Source organism: Melospiza georgiana, chromosome 6 (genome assembly GCF_028018845.1).
Source record: "Melospiza georgiana isolate bMelGeo1 chromosome 6, bMelGeo1.pri, whole genome shotgun sequence".
In the NCBI taxonomy this organism is placed as follows: Eukaryota; Metazoa; Chordata; class Aves; order Passeriformes; family Passerellidae; genus Melospiza; species Melospiza georgiana.
The window spans coordinates 32013431-32038050 of record NC_080435.1 but is presented as its reverse complement, the minus strand read 5'-3'; positions in this window follow the sequence as shown (position 1 = coordinate 32038050).

Here is a 24620-nt window from a genome sequence, read left to right as displayed (position 1 = left end):
GTGGCACCAGTGCCAAGTTTGGCTGATTTGATAGTACCAAGTGGCTCCTGCAATCTGCCATCAAAAAGTTGGCAGGCGAGTTTTGTTTTCCAGGGAAAAGCGCCGTTGTTTTTGGTTTGGGGGCCTGTGGCTGCGAGTGGCCCCCTGGCGTCTTAGAATCTACGTTACGCAGCATGGTTCCCAGTTCCAAGGTGGCACCAATGCAAAGACGGGCTGGTTTGATAGTACCAAGTGGCTCCTGCAATCTGCCATCAAAAATTTGGCAGGCGAGTTTTATTTTCCCGGGAAAATCGCCATTGATTTTGTTTGGAGGCCTGTGGCTGGGAGTGGCCGCCGGTCGTCTCACAATCTACGTTACGCAGGATGGTTCCCAGAGCCAAAGTGGCACCAGTGCCAAGTCGGGCTGGTTTGATAGCACCAAGTGCCTCCTGCAATCTGCCATCCAGAAGCGGGGCAGCTTACTTTTGTTTGCCAGGGAAACGGGCCGAGGTTTGTGTGTGGGGGTCTATGGCTGGGAATGACAGGCTGGCTCCTGAAAAGCTACGATAGGCAGGATGGTGACCAGACTCATGGTGGAACCAGTGCCAAGTTGGGCTGGTTTGATAGTACCAAGTGGATCCTGCAATCTGCCATCAAAATGTTGGCAGGCGACTTTTGTTTTCCAGGATTAAAAACGCCGTTATTTGTGTTTGGGGGCCTGTGGCTGGGAGTGGCCGGCTGGCTAATTAGAATCCACGATACGCATCATGGTTCCCAGATCCAAGGTGGCACCAGTGCAAAGTCGGGCTAGTTTGATGGTGCAAAATGGTTCCTGCAATCTGCCATCCAGAAGCGGGGTAGCTTACTTTTGTTTGCCAGGGAAACAGGCCGAGGTTTGTGTCTGGGGGCCTATGGCAGGGAGTGACCGGCTGGCTCCTGAAAAGCTACGATAGGCAGGATGGTGACCAGACCCATGGTGGCACCAGTGCCAAGTTGGGCTGGTTTGATAGTACCAAGTGGCTCCTGCAATCTGCCATCAAAAATTTGGCAGGCCAGTTTTGTTTTCCAGGGAAAAGCGCTGTTGTTTGTGTTTGGGGGCCTGTGGCTGGGAGTGGCCCCCTGGCATCTTAGAATCTACCTTACGCACCATGGTTCCCAGAGCCAAGGTGGCACCAGTGCCAAGACGGGCTGGTTTGATAGTACCAAGTGGCTCCTGCAATCTGCAATCAAAAAGTTGGCAGGCGAGTTTTGTTTTCCAGGGAAAAGGGCCGTTGTTTGTGCTTGGCGGCATGTGGCTGGGAGTGGCCAGCTGGCTCCTTAGAATCCATGATACGCAGCATGGTTCCCAGACCCAAGGTGGCAGCAGTGCCAAGTCGGGCTGGTTTGATGGTGCAAAGTGGCTCCTGCAATCTGCCATCCAGAAGTGGGGCAGCTTACTTTTGTTTGCCAGGGAAACGGGCAGAGCTTTGTGTCTGGGGGCCTATGGCTGGGAGTGACCGGCTGGCTCCTGAAAAGCTACGATAGGCAGGATGGTGACCAGACCCATGGTGGCACCAGTGCCAAGTTGGGCTGGTTTGATAGTACCAAGTGGCTTCTGCAATCTGCCATCAAAAAGTTGGCAGGCGAGTTTTGTTTTCCAGGGAAAAGCGCCGTTGTTTGTCTTTGGGGGCATGTGGCTGGGAGCGGGCGGCTGGCGCCTTAGAATCTACGTTACGCAGCATGGTTCCCAGACCCAAGGTGGCACCAGTGCCAAGTCGGGCTGGTTTGATAGTACCAAGTGGCTCCTGCAATCTGCCATCCAGAAGCGGGGCAGCTTACTTTTGTTTGCCAGGGAAACGGGCCGAGCTTTGTGTCTGGCGACCTATGGCTGGGAGTGACCGGCTGGCTCCTGAAAAGCTACGATAGGCAGGATGGTGACCAGACCCATGGTTGCAGCAGTGCCAAGTTGGGCTGGTTTGATAGTACCAAGTGGCTCCTGCAATCTGCCATCAAAAAAATGGCAGGCGAGTTTTGTTTTCCAGGGAAAAGCACCGTTGTTTGTGTTTGGGGGCCTGTGGCTGGGAGTGACCGGCTGGCTAATTAGAATCCACGATACGCAGGATGGTTCACAGACCCAAGGTGGCACCAGTGCCAAGTTGGGCTGGTTTGATAGTACCAAGTGCATCCTGCAATCTGCCATCCAGAAGCGGGGTAGCTTACTTTTGTTTGCCAGGGAAACGGGCCGAGGTTTTTGTCTGGGGGGCTATGGCTGGGAGTGACCGGCTGGCTCCTGAAAATCCACGATAGGCAGGATGGTTCCCAGATCCAACTTGGCAGCAGTTCCAAGTCGGGCTGGTTTTATGTTGCAAAGTGTCTCCTGCAATCTGCCATCAAATGTTGGCAGGTCAGTTTTATTTTCCAGGGAAAAGCGCCGTTGTTTGTGTTTGGGGGCCTGTGGCTGGGAATGACCGGCTGGCTCCTGAAAAGCTACGATAGGCAGGATGGTGCCCAGACCAGAGGTGGCACAAGTGCCAAGGTTGGCTGGTTTGATAGTACGAAGTGGCTCCTGCAATTTGCCATCCAGAAGCGGGGTATCTTAATTTTGCTTGCCAGGGGAACGGGCCGAGGTTTGTGTCTGGGGGCCTATGGCTGGGAGTGACCGGCTGGCTCCTGAAAAGCTACGATAGGCAGTATGGTGACCAGACCCAAGGTGGCATCAGTGCCAAGTTGGGCGGTTTTCGTAGTACTAAGTGCGTCCTGCAATTTGCCATCCAGAAGAGGGGCAGTTGAGTTTTGTTTGCCAGAGAAAAGGACCGTGGTTTGTGTTTGGGGGCATATGGCTGAGAGTGGCCGGCTGGCCCCTGAAAATCCACGATAGGCAGGATGGTTCCCAGAGCCAAGGTGGCACCAGTGCCAAGTCGGGCTGGTTTGATAGTACCAAGTGGTTCCTGCAATCTGCCATCCAGAAGCGGGGCAGCTTTCTTTTGTTTGTCAGGGAAACGGGCAGAGCTTTGTGTCTGGCGGCCTATGGCTGGGAGTTACCGGCTGGATCCTGAAAAGCTACGATAGGCAGGATGGTGACCAGACCCATGGTGGCACCAGTGCCAAGTTGGGCTGGTTTGATAGTACCAAGTGGTTTCTGCAATCTGCCATCAAAAAGTTGGCAGGCCAGTTTTGTTTTCCAGGGAAAAGCGCCGTTGTTTGTGTTTGGGGACCTGTGGCTGGGAGTGGCCAGCTGGCTCCTTAGAATCCACGATACGCAGGATGGTTCCCAGACCAGAGGTGGCACCAGTGCCAAGTCGGGCTGGTTTGATAGTACCAAGTGGTTCCGGCAATCTGCCATCCAGAGGCGGGGCAGCTTACTTTTGTTTACCAGGGAAACTGGCAGAGGTTTTTGTCTGGGGGCCTATGGCTGGGAGTGACCGGCTGGCTCCTGAAAAGCTACGATAGGCAGGATTGTGACCAGACCCAAGGTGGCACCAGTGCCAAGTTGGGCTGGTTTTGTAGTACCAAGTGCGTCCTTCAATTTGCCATCCAGAAGAGGGGCAGTGGTGTTTTGTTTACCAGAGTAAAGGGCCGTGGTTTGTGTTTGGTGGCCTATGGCTGAGAGTGGCTGGCTGGGCCCTGAAAATCCACGATAGGCAGGATGGTTCCCAGACCCAAGGTGGCACCAGTGCCAAGTCGGGCTGGTTTGATAGTATTAATAGCTCCAGCAATCTGCCATCCAGAAGCGGGGCAGCTTACTTTTGTTTGCCAGGGAATCGGGCCGAGCTTTTTGTCTCGGGGCCTATGGCTGGGAGTGACCGGCTGGCTCCTGAAAAGCTACGTTAGGCAGGATGGTTCCCAGACCAGAGGTGGCACCAGTGCGAAGTTGGGCTGGTTTGATAGTACCAAGTGGCTCCTGCAATCTGCCATCAAAAATTTGGCAGACGAGTTTTGTTTTCCTGGGAAAAGCGCCTTTGTTTGTGTTTGGAAGCCTGTGGCTGGGAGTGGCCGGCTGGCTCCTTTGAACCCAGGATACGCAGGATGGTTCCCAGACCAGAGGTGGCACCAGTGCCAAGTTGGTCTGGTTTGATAGTACCAAGTGGTTCCTGCAATCTGCCATCCAGAAGCGGGGCAGCTTACTTTTGTTTGCCAGGGAAACGGGCCGAGGTTTGTGTCTGGGGGCCTATGGCTGGGAGTGACCGGCTAGGTCCAGAAAAGCTACGATAGGCAGGATGGTGACCAGACCCATGGTGGCACCAGTGCCAAGTTGGGCTGGTTTGATAGTACCAAGTGGCTCCTGCAATCTGCCATCAAAAAGTTGGCAGGCGAGTTTTATTTTCCAGGGAAAAGCGTCGTTGTTTGTGTTTGGTGGCCTGTGGCTGGGAGTGGCCGGCTGGATCCTTAGAATCCACGATACGCTGGATGGTTCCCGGACCCAAGGTGGTACCAGTGACAAGTCGGGACAGTTTGATGGTGCAAAGTGGCTCCTGCAATCTGCTATCCAGAAGCGGGGCAGCTTACTTTTGTTTGCCAGGGAAACGGGCCGAGGTTTTTCTCTTGGGGCCTGAGGATGGGAATGACCGGCTGGCTCCTGAAAAGCTACGATAGGCAGGATGGTGGCCAGACCCATGGTGGCACCAGTGCCAAGTTGGGCTGATTTGATAGTACCAAGTGGCTCCTGCAATCTGCCATCAAAAAGTTGGCAGGCCAGTTTTGTTTTCCAGGGAAAAGCGCCGTTGTTTGTGTTTGGGGGCCTGTGGCTGGGAGTGGCCGCCTGTCTTCTCAGAATCTACCTTACGCAGCATGGTTCCCAGAGCCAAGGTGGCACCAGTGCCAAGTCGGGCTGGTTTGATAGCGCAAAGTGGCTCCTGCAATCTGCCATCCAGAAGCGGGGCAGCTTACATTTGTTTGCCAGGGAAACGGGCAGAGCTTTGTGTCTGGGGGTCTATGGCTGGGAATGACCGGCTGGCTCCTGAAAAACTACGATAGGCAGGATGGTGACCAGACCCATGGTGGCACCAGTGCCAAGTTGGGCTGGTTTGATAGTACCAAGTGGCTCCTGCAATCTGCCATCAAAAAGTTGGCAGGCGAGTTTTGTTTTCCAGGGAAAAGCGCCCTTGTTTGTGTTTGGGGGCCTGTGGCTAGGAGTGGCCGGTGGGATGCATAGAATCCACGATACGCAGGATGGTTCCCAGGCCAGAGGTGGCACCAGTGCCAAGTTGGGTTATTTTCATGGTGCAAAGTGGCTCCTGCAATCTGCCATCCAGAAGCGGGGTATCTTAATTTTGTTTGCCAGGGAAACAGGCCGAGGTTTGTGTCTGGGGGCCTATGGCTGGGAGTGACTGGCTGGCTCCTGAAAAGCTACGATAGGCAGGATGGTTACCAGACCCATGGTGGCACCAGTGCCAAGTCGGGCTGGTTTGATAGTACCAAGTGGCTCCTGCAATCTGCCATCAAAAAGTTGGCAGGCGAGTTTTGTTTTCAAGGGAAAAGCGCTGTTGTTTGTGTTTGGGGCATGTGGCTGGGAGTGGCCGGCTGGCTCCTGAAAATCCACGATAGGCAGGATGGTTCCCAGATCCAACGTGGCAGCAGTGCCAAGTCGGGCTGGTTTTAAGTTGCAAAGTGTCTCCTGCAATCTGCCATCAAATGTTGGCAGGTCAGTTTTGTTTTCCAGGGAAAAGCGCCGTTGTTTGTGTTTGGGGGCCTGTGGCTGGGAATGACCGGCTGGCTCCTGAAAAGCTACGATAGGCAAGATGGTGCCCAGACCAGAGGTGGCACAAGTTCCAAGTTGGGCTGGTTTGATAGTACCATGTGGCTCCTGCCATTTGCCATCCAGAAACGGGGTATCTTAATTTTGCTTGCCAGGGGAACGGGCCGAGGTTTGTGTCTGGGGGCCTATGGCTGGGAGTGACAGGCTGGCTCCTGAAAAGCTACGATAGGCAGGATGATGACATGACCCATGGTGGCACCAGTGGCAAGTTGGGCTGGTTTGATAGTACCAAGTGGCTCCTGCAATCTGCCATCCAGAAGCGGGGTAGCTTACTTTTGTTTGCCAGGGAAAGGGGCCGAGGTTTGTGTCTCGGGGCCTATGGCTGGAAGTGACCGGCTGGCTCCTGAAAAGATACGATAGGCAGGATGGTGACCAGACCCATGGTGGCACCAGTGCCAAGTTGGGCTGGTTTGATAGTACCAAGTGGCTCCTGCAATCTGCCATCAAAATGGTGGCAGGCGAGTTTTGTTTTCCAGGGAAAAGCGCCTTTGTTTGTGTTTGGGGGCCTGTGGCTGGGAGTGGCCGGCCGGATCATTAGAACACACGATACGCAGCATGGTTCCCAGACCAGAGGTGGCACCAGTGCCAAGTTGGTCTGGTTTGATAGTACCAAGTGGTTCCTGCAATCTGCCATCCAGAAGCGGGGTAGCTTACTTTTGTTTGCCAGGGAAACGGGCAGAGCTTTGTGTCTGGCGGCCTATGGCTGGGAGTGGCCGGCTGGCTCCTGAAAAGCTACGATAGGCAGGATGGTGACCAGACCCATGGTGGCACCAGTGCCAAGTTGGGCTGGTTTGATAGTACCAAGTGGCTCCTGCAATCTGCCATCAAAAAGTTGGCAGGCCAGTTTTGTTTTCCAGGGAAAAGCGCCGTTGTTTGTGTTTGGGGGCCTGTGGCTGGGAGTGGCCAGCTGGCTCCTTAGAATCCACGATACGCAGGATGGTTCCCAGACCAGAGGTGGCACCAGTGCCAAGTCGGGCTGGTTTGATGGTGCAAAGTGGCTCCTGCAATCTGCCATCCAGAAGCGGGGTAGTTTACTTTTGTTTGCCAGGGAAACGGGCCGAGGTTTGTGTCTCGGGGCCTATGGCTGGGAGTGACCGGCTGGCTCCTGAAAAGCTACGATAGGCAGGATGGTGACCAGACCCATGGTGGCACCAGTGCCAAGTTGGGCTGGTTTGATAGTACCAAGTGGCTCCTGCAATCTGCCATCAAAAAGTTGGCAGGCGAGTTTTGTTTTCCAGGGAAAGGAGCCTTTGTTTGTGTTTGGGGGCCTGTGGCTGGGAGTGGCCGGCCGGATCATTAAAACACACGATACGCAGGATGGTTCCCAGACCAGAGGTGGCACCAGTGCCAAGTTGGTCTGGTTTGATAGTACCAAGTGGTTCCTGCAATCTGCCATCCAGAAGCGAGGCAGCTTACTTTTGTTTGCCAGGGAAACGGGCCGAGGTTTTTGTCTGGGGGCCTATGGCTGGGAGTGACAGGCTGGCTCCTGAAAAGCTACGATAGGCAGGATGATGACATGACCCATGGTGGCACCAGTGGCAAGTTGGGCTGGTTTGATAGTACCAAGTGGCTCCTGCAATCTGCCATCCAGAAGCGGGGTAGCTTACTTTTGTTTGCCAGGGAAAGGGGCCGAGGTTTGTGTCTGGGGGCCTATGGCTGGAAGTGACCGGCTGGCTCCTGAAAAGATACGATAGGCAGGATGGTGACCAGACCCATGGTGGCACCAGTGCCAAGTTGGGCTGGTTTGATAGTACCAAGTGGCTCCTGCAATCTGCCATCAAAATGGTGGCAGGCGAGTTTTGTTTTCCAGGGAAAAGCGCCTTTGTTTGTGTTTGGGGGCCTGTGGCTGGGAGTGGCCGGCCGGATCATTAGAACACACGATACGCAGCATGGTTCCCAGACCAGAGGTGGCACCAGTGCCAAGTTGGTCTGGTTTGATAGTACCAAGTGGTTCCTGCAATCTGCCATCCAGAAGCGGGGTAGCTTACTTTTGTTTGCCAGGGAAACGGGCAGAGCTTTGTGTCTGGCGGCCTATGGCTGGGAGTGGCCGGCTGGCTCCTGAAAAGCTACGATAGGCAGGATGGTGACCAGACCCATGGTGGCACCAGTGCCAAGTTGGGCTGGTTTGATAGTACCAAGTGGCTCCTGCAATCTGCCATCAAAAAGTTGGCAGGCCAGTTTTGTTTTCCAGGGAAAAGCGCCGTTGTTTGTGTTTGGGGGCCTGTGGCTGGGAGTGGCCAGCTGGCTCCTTAGAATCCACGATACGCAGGATGGTTCCCAGACCAGAGGTGGCACCAGTGCCAAGTCGGGCTGGTTTGATGGTGCAAAGTGGCTCCTGCAATCTGCCATCCAGAAGCGGGGTAGTTTACTTTTGTTTGCCAGGGAAACGGGCCGAGGTTTGTGTCTCGGGGCCTATGGCTGGGAGTGACCGGCTGGCTCCTGAAAAGCTACGATAGGCAGGATGGTGACCAGACCCATGGTGGCACCAGTGCCAAGTTGGGCTGGTTTGATAGTACCAAGTGGCTCCTGCAATCTGCCATCAAAAAGTTGGCAGGCGAGTTTTGTTTTCCAGGGAAAAGAGCCTTTGTTTGTGTTTGGGGGCCTGTGGCTGGGAGTGGCCGGCCGGATCATTAAAACACACGATACGCAGGATGGTTCCCAGACCAGAGGTGGCACCAGTGCCAAGTTGGTCTGGTTTGATAGTACCAAGTGGTTCCTGCAATCTGCCATCCAGAAGCGAGGCAGCTTACTTTTGTTTGCCAGGGAAACGGGCAGAGCTTTGTGTCTGGCGGCCTATGGCTGGGAGTGACCGGCTGGCTCCTGAAAAGCTACGATAGGCAGGATGGTGACCAGACCCATGGTGGCACCAGTGCCAAGTTGGGCTGGTTTGATAGTACCAAGTGGCTCCTGCAATCTGCCATCAAAAAGTTTGCAGGCCAGTTTTGTTTTCCAGGGAAAAGCGCCGTTGTTTGTGTTTGGGGGCCTGTGGCTGGGAGTGGCCAGCTGGCTCCTTAGAATCCACGATACGCAGGATGGTTCCCAGACCAGAGGTGGCACCAGTGCCAAGTCGGGCTGGTTTGATGGTGCAATGTGGCTCCTGCAATCTGCCATCCAGAAGCGGGGTAGCTTACTTTTGTTTGCCAGGGAAACGGGCCGAGGTTTGTGTCTCGGGTCCTATGGCTGTGAGTGACCGGCTGGCTCCTGAAAAGCTACGATAGGCAGGATGGTGACCAGACCCATGGTGGCACCAGTGCCAAGTTGGGCTGGTTTTATGTTGCAAAGTGTCTCCTGCAATCTGCCATCAAATGTTGGCAGGTCAGTTTTGTTTTCCAGGGAAAAGCGCCGTTGTTTGTGTTTGGGGGCCTGTGGCTGGGAATGACCTGCTGGCTCCTGAAAAGCTACGATAGGCAGGATGGTGCCCAGACCAGAGGTGGCACAAGTGCCAAGTTGGGCTGGTTTGATAGTACCATGTGGCTCCTGCAATTTGCCATCCAGAATCTTAATTTTGCTTGCCAGGGGAACGGGCCGAGTTTTGTGTCTGGGGGCCTATGGCTGGGAGTGACCGGCTGGCTCCTGAAAAGCTACGATAGGCAGTATGGTGACCAGACCCAAGGTGGCACCAGTGCCAAGTCGGGCTGGTTTTGTAGTACCAAGTGCGTCCTTCAATTTGCCATCCAGAAGAGGGGCAGTGGAGTTTTGTTTACCAGAGTAAAGGGCCGTGGTTTGTGTTTGGTGGCCTATGGCTGAGAGTGGCCAGCTGGCCCCTGAAAATCCACGATAGGCAGAATGGTTCCCAGATCCAAGGTGGCACCAGTGCCAAGTTGGGCTGGGTTGATGGTGCAAAGTGGCTCCTGCAATCTGCCATCCAGACGCGGGGGAGCAGATTTTTCTTTGCTGGAGAAAAGTTCCGTGGTTGTTTTTGGGGGTATATGGCTGGGCGTGGCCGGCTGGCTCCTTAAAAAGCCCGATACGCAAGATGGTTCCCTGACCCAAGGTGGCATCAGTGCCAAGTCGGGCGGTTTTGTAGACTAAGTGCGTCCTGCAATTTGCCATCCAGAAGAGGGGCAGTTGAGTTTTGTTTGCCAGAGAAAAGGGCCGTGGTTTGTGTTTGGGGGCATATGACTGAGAGTGGCCGGCTGGCCCCTGAAAATCCACGATAGGCAGGATGGTTCCCAGAGCCAAGGTGGCACCAGTGCCAAGTCGGGCTGGTTTGATAGTCCCAAGTGTCTCCTGCAATCTGCCATCCAGAAGTGGGGCAGCTTACTTTTGTTTGCCAGGGAAACGGGCCGAGGTTTGTGTCTGGGGGCCTATGGCTGGGAGTGACCGGCTGGCTCCTGAAAAGCTACGATAGGCTGGATGGTGACCAGACCCATGGTGGCACCAGTGCCAAGTTGGGCTGGTTTGATAGTACCAAGTGGCTCCTGCAATCTGCCATCAAAAAGTTGGCAGGCGAGTTTTGTTTTCCAGGGAAAAGCGCCGTTGTTTGTCTTTGGGGGCATGTGGCTGGGAGCGGGCGGCTGGCGCCTTAGAATCTACGTTACGCAGCATGGTTCCCAGACCCAAGGTGGCACCAGTGCCAAGTCGGGCTGGTTTGATAGTACCAAGTGGCTCCTGCAATCTGCCATCCAGAAGCGGGGCAGCTTACTTTTGTTTGCCAGGGAAACGGGCCGAGGTTTCTGTCTGGCGGCCTATGGCTATGAGTGACCGGCTGGCTCCTGAAAAGCTACGATAGGCAGGATGGTGACCAGACCCATGGTTGCAGCAGTGCCAAGTTGGGCTGGTTTGATAGTACCAAGTGGCTCCTGCAATCTGCCATCAAAAAACTGGCAGGCGAGTTTTGTTTTCCAGGGAAAAGCACCGTTGTTTTTGTTTGGGGGCCTGTGGCTGGGAGTGACCGGCTGGCTAATTAGAATCCACGATACGCAGGATGGTTCCCAGACCAGTGGTGGCACCAGTGCCAAGTTGGGCTGGTTTGATAGTACCAAGTGCGTCCTGCAATCTGCCATCCAGAAGCGGGGTAGCTTACTTTTGTTTGCCAGGGAAACGGGCCGAGGTTTTTGTCTGGGGGGCTATGGCTGGGAGTGACCGGCTGGCTCCTGAAAATCCACGATAGGCAGGATGGTTCCCAGATCCAACGTGGCAGCAGTGCCAAGTCGGGCTGGTTTTATATTGCAAAGTGTCTCCTACAATCTGCCATCAAATGTTGGCAGGTCAGTTTTATTTTCCAGGGAAAAGCGCCGTTGTTTGTGTTTGGGGGCATGTGGCTGGGAATGACCGGCTGGCTCCTGAAGAGCTACGATAGGCAGGATGGTGCCCAGACCAGAGGTGGCACAAGTGCCAAGTTGGGCTGGTTTGATAGTACGAAGTGGCTCCTGCAATTTGCCATCCAGAAGCGGGGTATCTTAATTTTGCTTGCCAGGGGAACGGGCCGAGGTTTGTGTCTGGGGGCCTATGGCTGGGAGTGACCGGCTGGCTCCTGAAAAGCTACGATAGGCAGTATGGTGACCAGACCCAAGGTGGCACCAGTGCCAAGTTGGGCTGGTTTGACTGTACCAAGTGCGTCCTGCAATCTGCCATCCAGAAGCGGGGCAGCTGAGTTTTGTTTGCCAGAGAAAAGGGCCGTGGTTTTTTTTTGGGGGCCTATGGCTCAGAGTGGCCGGCTGGCCCCTGAAAAGCCACGATAGGCAGAATGGTTCCCAGACCCAAGGTGGCACCAGTGCCAAGTCGGAGTGGTTTGATGGTGCAAAGTGGCTCCTGCAATCTGCCATCCCGACGCGGGGCAGCTCATTTTTGTTTGCCAGAGAACAAGTCCGTGGTTCGTTTTTGGGGGCATATGGCTGGGAGTGGCCGGCTGGCTCCTTAAAAAGCTCGATACGCAGGATGGTTCCCAGACCCAAGGTGGCACCAGTGCCAAGTTGGGCTGTTTTTGTAGTACCAAGTGCGTCCTGCAATTTGCCGTCCAGAAGAGCGGTAATTGAGTTTTGTTTGCCAGAGGAAAGGGCCCTGGTTTGTGTTTGAGGGCATATGGCTGAGAGTGGCCGGCTGACCCCTGAAAATCCACAATAGGCAGGATGGTTCCCAGAGCCAAGGTGGCACCAGTGCCAAGTCGGGCTGGTTTGAGAGTACTAAATAGCTCCTGCAATCTGCCATCCAGAAGCGGGGCAGCTTAATTTTGTTTCCCAGGGAAACGGGCCGAGGTTTGTGTCTGAGGGCCTATGGCTGGGAGTGACCGGCTGGCTCCTGAAAATCCACGCTAGGCAGCATGGTTACCAGACCCAAGGGGGCACCAGTGCCAAGTCGGGCTGGTTTGATGGTGCAAAGTGGCTCCTGCAATCTGCCATCCAGAAGCGGGGTAGCCGATTTTTGTTTGCAAGAGAAAAGGTCTTTGGTTATTTTTCGGGGCCTGTGTCTGGGAGTGGCCGGCTGGCTCCTTAGAATCCACGATACGCAGCATGGTTCCCAGACCATAGGTGGCACCAGTGCCAAATCGGGCTGGTTTTGTAGTAGCAAGTGGCTCCTGCAATTTGCCATCCAGAAGAGGGGCAGTTGAGTTTTGTTTGCCAGAGTAAAGGGCCGTGGGTTTTGTTTGGGGGTACATGGCTGAGAGTGGCCGGCTGGCCCCAGAAAATCGACGATAGGCAGGATGATTCCGAGATCCAAGGTGGCACCAGTGCCAAGACGGGCTGGTTTTATGTTGCGAAGTGGCTCCTGCAATCAGCCATCAAAAAGTTGGCCGGCGAGTTTTGTTTTCCAGGGAAAAGCGCCGTTGTTTGTGTTTGGGGGCCTATGGCTGGGAGTGGCCGGCTGGCTCCTTAAAATGCACGATACGCAGGATGGTTCCCAGACCCAAGGTGGCACCAGTGCCAAGTCGGGCTGGTTTGATGGTGCAAAGTGGCTCCTGCAATCTGCCATCCAGACACGGGGCAGCTCATTTTTGTTTGCTGGAGAAAAGTTCCGTGGTTTCTTTTTGGCGGTATATGGCTGGGAGTGGCCGGCTGTCTCCTTAAAAAGCTCGATACGCAGGATGGTTCCCTGACCCAATGTGGCATCAGCGCCAAGTCAGGCTGTTTTCGTAGTACCAAGTGCGTCCTGCAATATGCCATCCAGAAGTGGGGCAGGTTACGTTTGTTTGCCAGGGAAACGGGCAGAGCTTTGTGTCTGAGGGCCTATGGCTGGGAGTGACCGGCTGGCTCCTGAAAAGATACGATAGGCAGGATGGTGACCAGACCCATGGTGGCACCAGTGCCAAGTTGGGCTGGTTTGATAGTACCAAGTGGCTCCTGCAATCTGCCATCAAAAAGTTGGCAGGCGAGTTTTGTTTTCCAGGGAAAAGCGCCGTTGTTTGTGTTTGGGGGCCTGTGTCTGGGAGTGGCCGGCTGGCGCCTTAGAATCTACGTTACGCAGCATGGTTCTTAGACCCAAGGTGGCACCACTGCCAAGTCGGGCTGGTTTGATAGTACCAAGTGGCTCCTGCAATCTGCCATCCAGAAGCGGGGCAGCTTACTTTTGTTTGCCAGGGAAACGGGCCCAGGCTTGTGTCTGGGGGTCTATGGCTGGGAGTGACCGGCTGGCTCCTGAAAAGGTACGATAGGCAGGATGGTGACCAGACCCATGGTGGCACCAGTGCCAAGTTGGGCTGGTTTGATAGTACCAAGTGGCTCCTGCAATCTGCCATCAAAAAGTTGGCAGGCGAGTTTTGTTTTCCAGGGAAAAGCGCCGTTGTTTGTGTTTGGGGGCCTGTGGCTGGGAATGGCCGCCTGGCGCTTGAGAATCTACGTTACGCAGCATGGTTCCCAGACCAAGGTGGCACCAGATCCAAGTCGGGCTGGTTTGATAGTACCAAGTGGCTCCTGCAATCGGCCATCCAGAAGCAGTGCAACTGAGTTATGTTTGCCAGAGAAAAGGGCTGTGGTATGTGTTTGGGTCCTGTGGATGGCAGTGGCCGGCTGGCTCCTTAAATTCCATGATACGCAGCATCGTTCCCAGACCCAAGGTGGCACCAGTGCCATGTTGGGCTGGTTTGACAGTGTCAAACGCCTCCTGCAATCTCCCATCCACAAGTGGGGCAGCTGAGATTTTTTTGCCTGGGAATCGGGCCGTTGTTTTTGATTGGGGTCTGTGGCCGAGAGTGGTCGGCTGGCTCCTGACAATCCACAATACGCAGGATGGTTCCCAGACCCAAGGTGGCACCAGTGCCAAGTTGGGCTGGTTTGATTGTACCAAGTGCGTCCTGCAATCTGCCATCCAGAAGCGGGGCAGCTGAGTTTTGTTTGCCAGAGAAAAGGGCCGTGGTTTTTGTTTGGGGGCCTATGGCTCAGAGTGGCCAGCTGGCCCCTGAAAATCCACGATAGGCAGAATGGTTCCCAGACCAGAGGTGGCACCAGTGCCAAGTCGGACTGGTTTGATGGTGCAAAGTGCCTACTGCAATCTGCCATCCAGACGCGGGGCAGCGGATTTTTGTTTGCTGGAGAAAAGTTCCGTGGTTTGTTTTTGGCGGTATATGGCTGGGCGTGGCCGGCTGGCTCCTTAGAATCCACGATACGCAGGATGGTTCCCAGACCCAAGGTGGCACCAGTGCCAAGTCGGGCTGGTTTGATGGTGCAAAGTGGCTCCTGCAATCTGCCATCAAGACGCGGGGCAGTTGATTTTTGTTTGCTGGAGAAAAGTTCCGTGGTTTGTTTTTGGCGGTAAATGGCTGGGCGTGGCCGGTTGGCTCCTTAAAAAAGCTCGATACGCAGGATGGTTCCCTGACCCAAGGTGGCATCAGTGCCAAGTCGGGCTGTTTTCGTAGTACCAAGTGCGTCCTGCAATTTGCCATCCAGAAGAGGGGCAGTTGAGTTTTGTTTGCCAGAGAAAAGGGCGGTGGTTTGTGTTTGGGGGCATATGACTGAGAGTGGCCGGCTGGCCCCTGAAAATCCACAATAGGCAGGATGGTTCCCAGAGCCAAGGTGGCACCAGTGCCAAGTCGGGCTGGTTTGATAGTAATAAATAGCTCCTGCAATCTGCCATCCAGAAGTGGGGCAGCTTACTTTTGTTTGCCAGGGAAACGGGCCGAGGTTTGTGTCTGGGGGCCTATGGCTGGGAGTGACCGGCTGGCTCCTGAAAAGATACGATAGGCAGGATGGTGACCAGACCCATGGTGGCACCAGTGCCAAGTTGGGCTGGTTTGATAGTACCAAGTGGCTCCTGCAATCTGCCATCAAAAAGTTGGCAGGCCAGTTTTTTTTCCCAGGGAAAACTGCCGTTGTTTGTGTTTGGGGGCCTGTGGCTGGGAGTGGCCCGCTGTCTCCTTAGAATCCACGAAAAGCAGGATGGTTCCCAGACCAGAGGTGGCACCAGTGCCAAGTCGGGCTGGTTTGATGATGCAAAGTGGCTCCTGCAATCTGCCATCCGGAAGCGGGGTAGCTTACTTTTGTTTGCCAGGGAAATTGGCCGAGGTTTGTGTCTGGGGGCCTATGGCTGGGAGTGACCGGCTGGCTCCTGAAAAGCTACGATAGGCAGGATGGTGTCCAGACCCATGGTGGCACCAGTGCCAAGTTGGGCTGGTTTGATAGTACCAAGTGGCTCCTGCAATCTGCCATCAAAAAGTTGGCAGGCGAGTTTTGTTTTCCAGGGAAAAGTGCCGTTGTTTGTGTTTGGGGGCCTGTGGCTGGGAGTGGCCGCCTGGCGCATTAGAATCTACGTTACGCAGCATGGTTCCCAGACGCAAGGCGGCAGCAGTGCCAAGTCGGGCTGGTTTTTTAGTACCAAGTGCGTCCTGCAATTTGCCATCCCGAAGAGGGGCAGTTGAGTTTTGTTTACCAGAGTAAAGTGCCGTGGTTTGTGTTTGGGGGCCTATGGCTGAGAGTGGCCGGCTGGCCCCTTAAAATCCACGATAGGCAGGATGGTTCCCAGATCCAAGGTGGCACCAGTGCCAAGTCGGGCTGGTTTGATGGTGCAAAGTGGCTCCTGCAATCTGCCATCCCGACGCGGGGCAGCTCATTTTTGTTTGCCAGAGAACAAGTCCGTGGTTCGTTTTTGGCTGTATATGGCTGGGCGTGGCCGGCTGGCTCCTTAAAAAGATCGATACGCAGGATGGTTCCCTGACCCAAGGTGGCATCAGTGCCAAGTCGGGCTGTTTTCGTAGTACCAAGTGCGTCCTGCAATTTGCCATCCAGAAGAGGGGCAGTTGAGTTTTGTTTGCCAGAGGAAAGGGCCGTGGTTTGTGTTTGGGGGCATATGGCTGAGAGTGGCCGGCTGGCCCCTGAAAATCCACGATAGGCAGGATGGTTCCCAGACCAGAGGTGGCACCAGTGCCAAGTCGGGCTGGTTTGATAGTAATAAAAAGCTCCTGCAATCTGCCATCCAGAAGCGGGGCAGCTTACTTTTGTTTGCCAGGGAAACGGGCCGAGGTTTTTTGTCTGGGGGCCTATGACTGGGGGTGACCGGCTGGCTCCTGAAAAGCTACGATAGGCAGGATGGTGACCAGACCCATGGAGGCACCAGTGCCAAGTTGGGCTGGTTTGATAGTACCAAGTGGCTCCTGCAATCTGCCATCCAAAAGCAGGGCAACTGAGTTTTGCTTCCAGAGAAAAGCGCCGTTGTTTGTGTTTGGGTTCCTGTGGCTGGGAGTGGCCGGCTGGCTCCTTAGAATCCACGATACGCAGGATGGTTCCCAGAGCCAAGGTGGCACCAGTGCCAAGTCGGGCTGGTTTGATATTACCAAGTGGTTCCTGCAATCTGCCATCCAGAAGCGGGGCAGCTTAATTTTGTTTACCATGGAAATTGGCCGAGATTTGTGTCTGGGCGCCTATGGCTGGGAGTGACCGGCTGGCTCCTGGAAAGCTACGATAGGCAGGATTGTGACCAGACCCATGGTGGCTGCAGTGCCAAGTTGGCTGGTTTGATAGTACCAAGTGGCTCCTGCAATCTGCCATCAAAAAGTTGGCAGGCGAGTTTTGTTTTCCGGGGAAAAGCGCCGTTGTTTGTGTTTGGTGGCCTGTGGCTGGGAGTGGCCGGCTGGCTCCTTAGAATCCATGATACGCAGGATGGTTCCCAGACCAGAGGAGGCACCAGTGCCAAGTCGGGCTGGTTTGATAGTACCAAGTGGCTCCTGCAATCTGCCATCCAGAAGCGGGGTAGCTTACTTTTGTTTGCCAGGGAAACGGGCCGAGGTTTGTGTTTGGGGGCATATGGCTGAGAGTGGCCGGCTGGCCCCTGAAAATCCACGATAGGCAGGATGGTTCCCAGAGCCAAGGTGGCACCAGTGCCAAGTCGGGCTGGTTTGATAGTGTTAATAGCTCCAGCAATCTGCCATCCAGAAGCGGGGCAGCTTACTTTTGTTTGCCAGGGAATCGGGCCGAGCTTTGTGTCTCGGGGCCTATGGCTGGGAGTGACCGGCTGGCTCCTGAAAAGCTACGTTAGGCAGGATGGTTCCCAGACCAGAGTTGGCACCAGTGCGAAGTTGGGCTGGTTTGATAGTACCAAGTGGCTCCTGCAATCTGCCATCAAAAATTTGGCAGACGAGTTTTGTTTTCCTGGAAAAAGCGCCTTTGTTTGTGTTTGGAAGCCTGTGGCTCGGAGTGGCCGGCTGGCTCCTTTGAACCCAGGATACGCAGGATGGTTCCCAGACCAGAGGTGGCACCAGTGCCAAGTTGGGCTGGTTTGATAGTACCAAGTGGTTCCTGCAATCTGCCATCCAGAAGCGGGGCAGCTTACGTTTGTTTGCCAGGGAGACGGGCCGAGGTTTGTGTCTGGGGGCCTATGGCTGGGAGTGACCGGCTAGGTCCAGAAAAGCTACGATAGGCAGGATGGTGACCAGACCCATGGTGGCAGCAGTGCCAAGTTGGGCTGGTTTGATAGTACCAAGTGGCTCCTGCAATCTGCCATCAAAAAGTTGGCAGGCGAGTTTTGTTTTCCAGGGAAAAGCGCCGTTGTTTGTGTTTGGGGGCCTGTGGCTGGGAGTGGCCGGCTGCCTCCTTAGAATCCACGATACGCAGGATGGTTCCCAGACCCAAGGTGGCACCAGCGCCAAGTCGGGCTGGTTTGATAGTACCAAGTGGTTCCGGAAATCTGCCATCCAGAAGCGGGGCAGCTTACTTTTGTTTGCCAGGGTAACGGCCGAGCTTTGTGTCTGAGGGCCTATGGCTGGGAGTGACCGGCTGGCTCCAGAAAAACTACGATAGGCAGGATGGTGACCAGACCCATGGTGGCACCAGTGCCATTTTGGGCTGGTTTGATAGTACCAAGTGGCTCCTGTAATCTGCCATCAAAAAGTTGGCAGGCGAGGTTTGTTTTCCAGGGAAAAGCACCGTTGTTTGTGTTTGGTGGCCTGTGGCTGGGAGTGGCCGGCTGGATCCTTAGAATCCACGATACGCAGGATGGTTCCCAGACCTGAGGTGGCACCAGTGACAAGTCGGGCCAGTTTGATGGTGCAAAGTGGCTCCTGCAATCTGCCATCCAGAAGCGGGGCAGCTTACTTTTGTTTGCCAGGGAAACGGGCCGAGGTTTTTCTCTTGGGGCCTGAGGCTGGGAATGACCGGCTGGCTCCTGAAAAGCTACGATAGGCAGGATGGTGGCCAGACCCATGGTGGCACCAGTGCCAAGTTGGGCTGATTTGATAGTACCAAGTGGCTCCTGCAATCTGCCATCAAAAAGTTGGCAGGCGAGTTTTGTTTTCCAGGGAAAAGCGCCGTTGTTTGTGTTTAGGGGCCTGTGGCTGGGAGTGGCCGCCTGTCGTCTCAGAATCTACGTTACGCAGCATGGTTCCCAGAGCCAAGGTGGCACCAGTGCCAAGTCGGGCTGGTTTGATAGCGCAAAGTGGCTCCTGCAATCTGCCATCCAGAAGCGGGGCAGCTTACTTTTGTTTGCCAGGGAAACGGGCCGAGGTTTGTGTGTGGGGGTCTATGGCTGGGAATGACCGGCTGGCTCCTGAAAAGCTACGATAGGCAGGATGGTGACCAGACCCATGGTGGCACCAGTGCCAAGTTGGGCTGGTTTGATAGTAGCAAGTGGCTCCTGCAATCTGCCATCAAAAAGTTGGCAGGCGAGTTTTGTTTTCCAGGGAAAAGCGCCGTTGTTTGTGTTTGGGGGCCTGTGGATGGGAGTGGCCGGCTGGCGCCTTAGAATCTACGTTACGCAGCATGGTTCCCAGACCAGAGGTGGCACCAGTGCCAAGTCGGGCTGGTTTGATAGTACCAAGTGGCTCCCGCAATCTGCCATCCAGAAGCGGGGCAGCTTACTTTTGTTTGCCAGGGAAACGGGCCGAGGTTTTTGTCTGGGGGCCTATGGCTGGGAGTGACCGGCTGGCTCCTGAAAAGCTACGATAGGCAGGATGGTGACCAGACCCATGGTGGCACCAGTGCCAATTTGGGCTGGTTTGATAGTACCAAGTGGCTCCTGCAATCTGCCATCAAAAAGTTGGCAGGCGAGTTTTGTTTTCCAGGGAAAAGCGCCGTTGTTTGTGTTTGGGGGCCTGTGGTTGGGAGTGGCCGCCTGGCGCCTTAGAATCTACGTTACGCAGCATGGTTCCCAGAGCCAAGGTGGCACCAGTGCCAAGTCGGGCTGGTTTGATAGTACCAAGTCGTTCCTGCAATCTGCCATCCAGAAGCGGGGCAGCTTACTTTTGTTTGCCAGGGAAACGGGCCGAGGTTTGTGTCTGGCGGCCTATGGCTGGGAGTGACCGGCTGGCTCCTGAAAAGCTACGATAGGCAGGATGCTGACCAGACCCATGGTGGCAGCAGCGCCAAGTTGGGCTGGTTTCATAGTACCAAGTGGCTCCTGCAATCTGCCATCAAAAAGTTGGCAGGCAAGTTTTGTTTTCCAGGGAAAAGCGCCGTTGTTTGTGTTTGGCGGCCTGTGGCTGGGAGTGGCCGCCTGGCGCCTTAGAATCTACGTTAGGCAGCATGGTTACCAGACCCATGGAGGCACCAGTGCCAAGTCGGGCTGGTTTGATAGTACCAAGTGGCTCCTGCAATCTCCCATCCAGAAGCGGGGCAGCTTACTTTTGTTTGCCAGGGAAACGGGCCGAGGTTTGTGTCTGGGGGCCTATGGCTGGGAATGACCGGCTGGCTCCTGAAAAGCTACGATAGGCAGGATGGTGACCAGACCCATGGTGGCACCAGTGCCAAGTTGGGCTGGTTTGATAGTACCAAGTGGCTCCTGCAATCTGCCATCAAAAATTTGGCAGGCGAGTTTTGTTTTCCAGGGAAAAGCGCCGTTTTTTGTATTTGGGGGCCTATGGCTGGGAGTGACCGGCTGGCTCCTGAAAAGCTACGATAGGCAGTATGGTGACAAGACCCATGGTGGCACCAGTGCCAAGTTGGGCTCGTTTGATAGTACCAAGTGGCTCCTGCAATCTGCCATCAAAAATTGGCAGGCGTGTTTTGTTTTCCAGGGAAAAGCACCGTTGTTTGTGTTTGGGGGCCTGTGGCTGAGAGTGGCCAGCTGGCTCCTTAGAATCCACGATACGCAGGATGGTTCCCAGACCCAAGGTGGCACCAGTGCCAAGTCGGGCTGGTTTGATGGTGCAAAGTGGCTCCTGCAATCTGCCATCCAGAAGCGGGGTAGCTTACATTTGTTTGCCAGGGAAACGGGCAGAGCTTTGTGTCTGGGGGCCTATGGCTGGGAGTGGCCAGCTGGCTCCTTAAAATGCACGATTTGCAGAATGGTGACCAGACCCAAGGTGGCACCAGTGCCAAGTCGGGCTGGTTTTGTAGTACGAAGTGTGTCCTGCAATTTGCCATCCAGAAGAGGGGCAGTTGAGTTTTGTTTACCAGAGTAAAGTGCCGTGGTTTGTGTTTGGGGGCCTATGGCTGAGATTTGCCGGCTGGCCCCTGAAAATCCACGATAGGCAGGATGGTTCCCAGATCCAAGGTGGCGCCAGTGCCAAGTTGGGCTGGTTTGATGGTGCAAAGTGGCTCCTGCAATCTGCCATCCAGACGCGCGGCAGCGGATTTTTGTTTGCTGGAGAAAAGTTCCGTGGTTTGTTTTTTGCGGTATATGGCTGGGCGTGACCGGCTGGCTCCTTAAAAAGCTCGATACGCAGGATGGTTCCCTGACCCAAGGTGGCACCAGTGCCAAGTCGGGCTGGTTTGATAGTACCAAGTGGCTCCTGCAATCTGCCATCCAGAAGCGGGGCAGCTTACTTTTGTTTGCCAGGGAAATGGGCCGAGGTATTTGTCTGGGGCCCTATGGCAGGGAGTGACTGGCTGGCTCCTGAAAAGCTACGATAGGCAGGATGTTTACCAGACCCATGGTGGCACCAGTGCCAAGTTGGGCTAATTTGATAGTACCAAGTGGCTCCTGCAATCTGCCATCCAGAAGCGGGGCAGCTTACTTTTGTTTTCCATGGAAACGGGCCGAGGTTTCTGTCTGGGGGTCTATGGCTGGGAGTGGCCTCCTGGCTCCTGAAAAGCTATGCTAGGCAGGATGGTGACCAGACCCATGGTGGCACCAGTGCCAAGTTGGGCTGGTTTGATAGTACCAAGTGGCTCCTGCAATCTGCCATCAAAATGTTGGCAGGCGAGTTTTGTTTTCCGGGGAAACGCGCCGTTGTTTGTGTTTGGGGGCCTGAGGCTCGGAGTGGCCGGGTGGCTGCTTAGAGTCCACAATACGCAGGATGGTTCCCAGGCCAGAGGTGGCACCAGTGTCAAGTTGGGCTGGTTTGATGGTGCAAAGTGGCTCCTGCAATCTGCCATCCAGAAGCGGGGCAGCTTACTTTTGTTTGCCTGGGAAACGGAACCAAACTCTTGTCTGGGGGCCAGTGCCTGGGGCTGGCTGGCTGGCCCCTGAAAATCTACAATAGGCAGGATGGTGACCAGACCCATGGAGGCACCAGTGCCAAGTTGGGCTGGTTTGATAGTACCAAGTGGCTCCTGCAATCTGCCATCCAGAAGCGGGGCAGCTTAATTTTGTTTGCCAGGGAAACGGGCCGTTGTTTGTGTCTGGGGGCCTATGGCTGGGAGTGACCGACTGGCTCCTGAAAAGCTACGATAGGCAGGATGGTGACCAGACCCATAGTGGCACCAGTGCCAAGTTGCGCTGGTTTGATTGTACCAAGTGGCTCCTGCACTCTGCCATCAAAAAGCTAGCAGGCGAGTTTTGTTTTCCAGGGAAAAGCGCCGTTGTTTGTGAGTGGGGGCCTGTGACTGGGAGTGGCCGGCAGGCTCCTTACAACCCACGATACGCAGGATGGTTCTCAGACCAGAGGTGGCACCAGTGCCAAGTCGGGCTGGTTTGATGATGCCAATTTGCTCCTGCAATCTGCCATCCAGAAGCGGGGTAGCTTACTTTTGTGTGCCAGGGAAACGGGCCGAGGTTTGTGGCTGGGTGCCTATGGCTGGGAGTGACCGGCTGGCTCCTGAAAAGCTACGATAGGCAGGATGGTGACCAGACCCATGGTGGCACCAGTGCCAAGTTGGGCTGGTTTGATAGTACCAAGTGGCTCCTGCAATCTGCCATCAAAAAGTTGCCAGGCCAGTTTTGTTTTCCAGGGAAAAGCACCGTTGTTTGTGTTTGGGGGCCTGTGGCTGGGACTGGCCAGCTGGCTACTTAGAATCCACGATAGGCAGGATGGTTCCCAGACCCAAGTTGGCACCAGTGCCAAGTCGGGCTGGTTTGATAGTACCAAGTGGCTCCTGTAATCTGCCATCCAGAAGAGGGGCAGTTGAGTTTTGTTTGCCAGAGAAAAGGGCCGTGGTTTGTGTTTGGGGGCATATGGCTGAGAGAGGCCGGCTGGCTCCTGAAAATCCACGATAGGCAAGATGGTTCCCAGATCCAAGGTGGCACCAGTGCCACGTCTGGCTGGTTTGATAGTACTAAATAACTCCTGCAATCTGCCATCCAGAAGCGGGGCAGCTTACTTTTGTTTGGCAGGGAAACGGGCCGAGGTTTTTGTCTGGGGGCCTATGGCTGGAGTGACCAGCTGGCTCCTGAAAAGCTACGATAGGCAGGATGGTGACCAGACCCATGGTGGCACCAGAGCCAAGTTGGGCTGGTTTGATAGTACCAAGTGGCTCCTGCAATCTGCCATCAAAAAGTTGGCAGGCGAGTTTTGTTTTCCAGGGAAAAGCGCCGTTGTTTGTGTTTGTGGGCCTGTGGCTGGGAGTGGCCGCCTGGCGCCTTAGAATCTACGTTACGCAGCATGGTTCCCAGAGCCAAGGTGGCACCAGTGCCAAGTCGGGCTGGTTTGATAGTACCAAGTGGTTCCTGCAATCTGCCATCAAAAAGTTGGCAGGCGAGTTTTGTTTTCCACGGAAAAGCGCCGTTGTTTTTGTTTGGGGACCTGTGCCTGGGAGTGGCCGGCTGGCTCATTTGAATCCACGATACGCAGGATGGTTCCCAGACCCAAGGTGGAACCAGCGCCAAGTTGGGCTGGTTTCATGGTGCAAAGTGGCTTCTGCAATCTGCCATCCAGACGCGGGCAGCGGATTTTTGTTTGCTGGAGAAAAGTTCCGTGGTTTGTTTTTGGCGGTATATGGCTGGGCGTCGCCAGCTTGCTCCTTAAAAAGCTCGATACGCAGGATGGTTCCCTGACCCAAGGTGGCATCAGTGCCAAGTCGGACTGTTTTCGTAGTACCAAGTGCGTCCTGCAATTTGCCATCCAGAAGAGGGGCAGTTGAGTTCTGTTTGCCAGAGAAAAAGGCTGTTGTTTGTGTTTGGGGGCCTGTAGCTTGCAGTGGCGGGCTGGCTCCTGAAAATCCATGATACGCAGCATGCTTCCCAGACCCAAGGTGGCACCAGTGCCAAGTAGGGCTGGTTTGATAGTACCAAGTGGCTCCTGCAATCTGCCATCCAGAAGCGGGGCAGTTGAGTTTTGTTTGCCAGGGAAACGGGCCGAGGTTTTTTTCTGGGGGCCTATGGCTGGGAGTGACCGGCTGGCTCCTGAAAAGCTACCATAGGCAGGATGGTGACCAGACCCATGGTGGCACCAGTGCCAAGTTGGGCTGGTTTGATAGTACCAAGTGGCTCCTGCAATCTGCCATCCAGAAGCGGGGCAGCTTACTTTTGTTTGCCAGGGAAACGGGCCGAGGTTTTTGTCTGGGGGCCTATGGCTGGGAGTGACCGGCTGGCTCCTAAGAATCCACGATACGCAGCATGGTTTCCAGAAGAGAGGTGGCACCAGTGCCAAGTCGGGCTGGTTTGATGGTGCAAAGTGTCTCCTGCAATCTGCCATCCAGAAGCGGGGTAGCTTACTTTTGTTTGCCAGGGAAACGGGCAGAGCTTTGTGTCTGGGGCCTATGGCTGGGACTGACCGGCTGGCTCCTGAAAAGCTACGATACGCAGGATGGTGACCAGACCCATGGAGGCACCAGTGCCAAGTTGGGCTGGTTTGATAGTACCAAGTGGCTCCTGCAATCTGCCATCCAAAAGCAGGGCAGCTGAGTTTTGTTTGCCAAAGAAAAGGGCTGTGGTATGTGTTTGGGTCCTGTGGATGGCAGTGGCCGGCTGGCTCCTTAAATTCCATGATACGCAGCATCGTTCCCAGACCCAAGGTGGCACCAGTGCCAAGTTAGGCTGCTTTGACAGTGTCAAGCGCTTCCTGCAATCTCCCATCCACAAGTGGGGCAGCTGAGATTTTTTTGCCTGTGAATCGGGCCGTTGTTTTTGATTGGGGTCTGTGGCCGAGAGTGGTCGGCTGGCTCCTGACAATCCACAATACGCAGGATGGTTCCCAGACCCAAGGTGGCACCAGTGCCAAGTTGGGCTGGTTTGATTGTACCAAGTGCGTCCTGCAATCTGCCATCCAGAAGAGGGGCAGTTGAGTTTTGTTTGCCAGAGGAAAGGGCCGTGGTTTTTGTTTGGGGGCCTATGGCTCAGAGTGGCCGGCTGGCCCCTGAAAATCCACGATACGCAGAATGGTTCCCAGACCCAAGGTGGCACCAGTGCCAAGTCGGGCTGGTTTGATGGTGCAAAGTGGCTCCTGCAA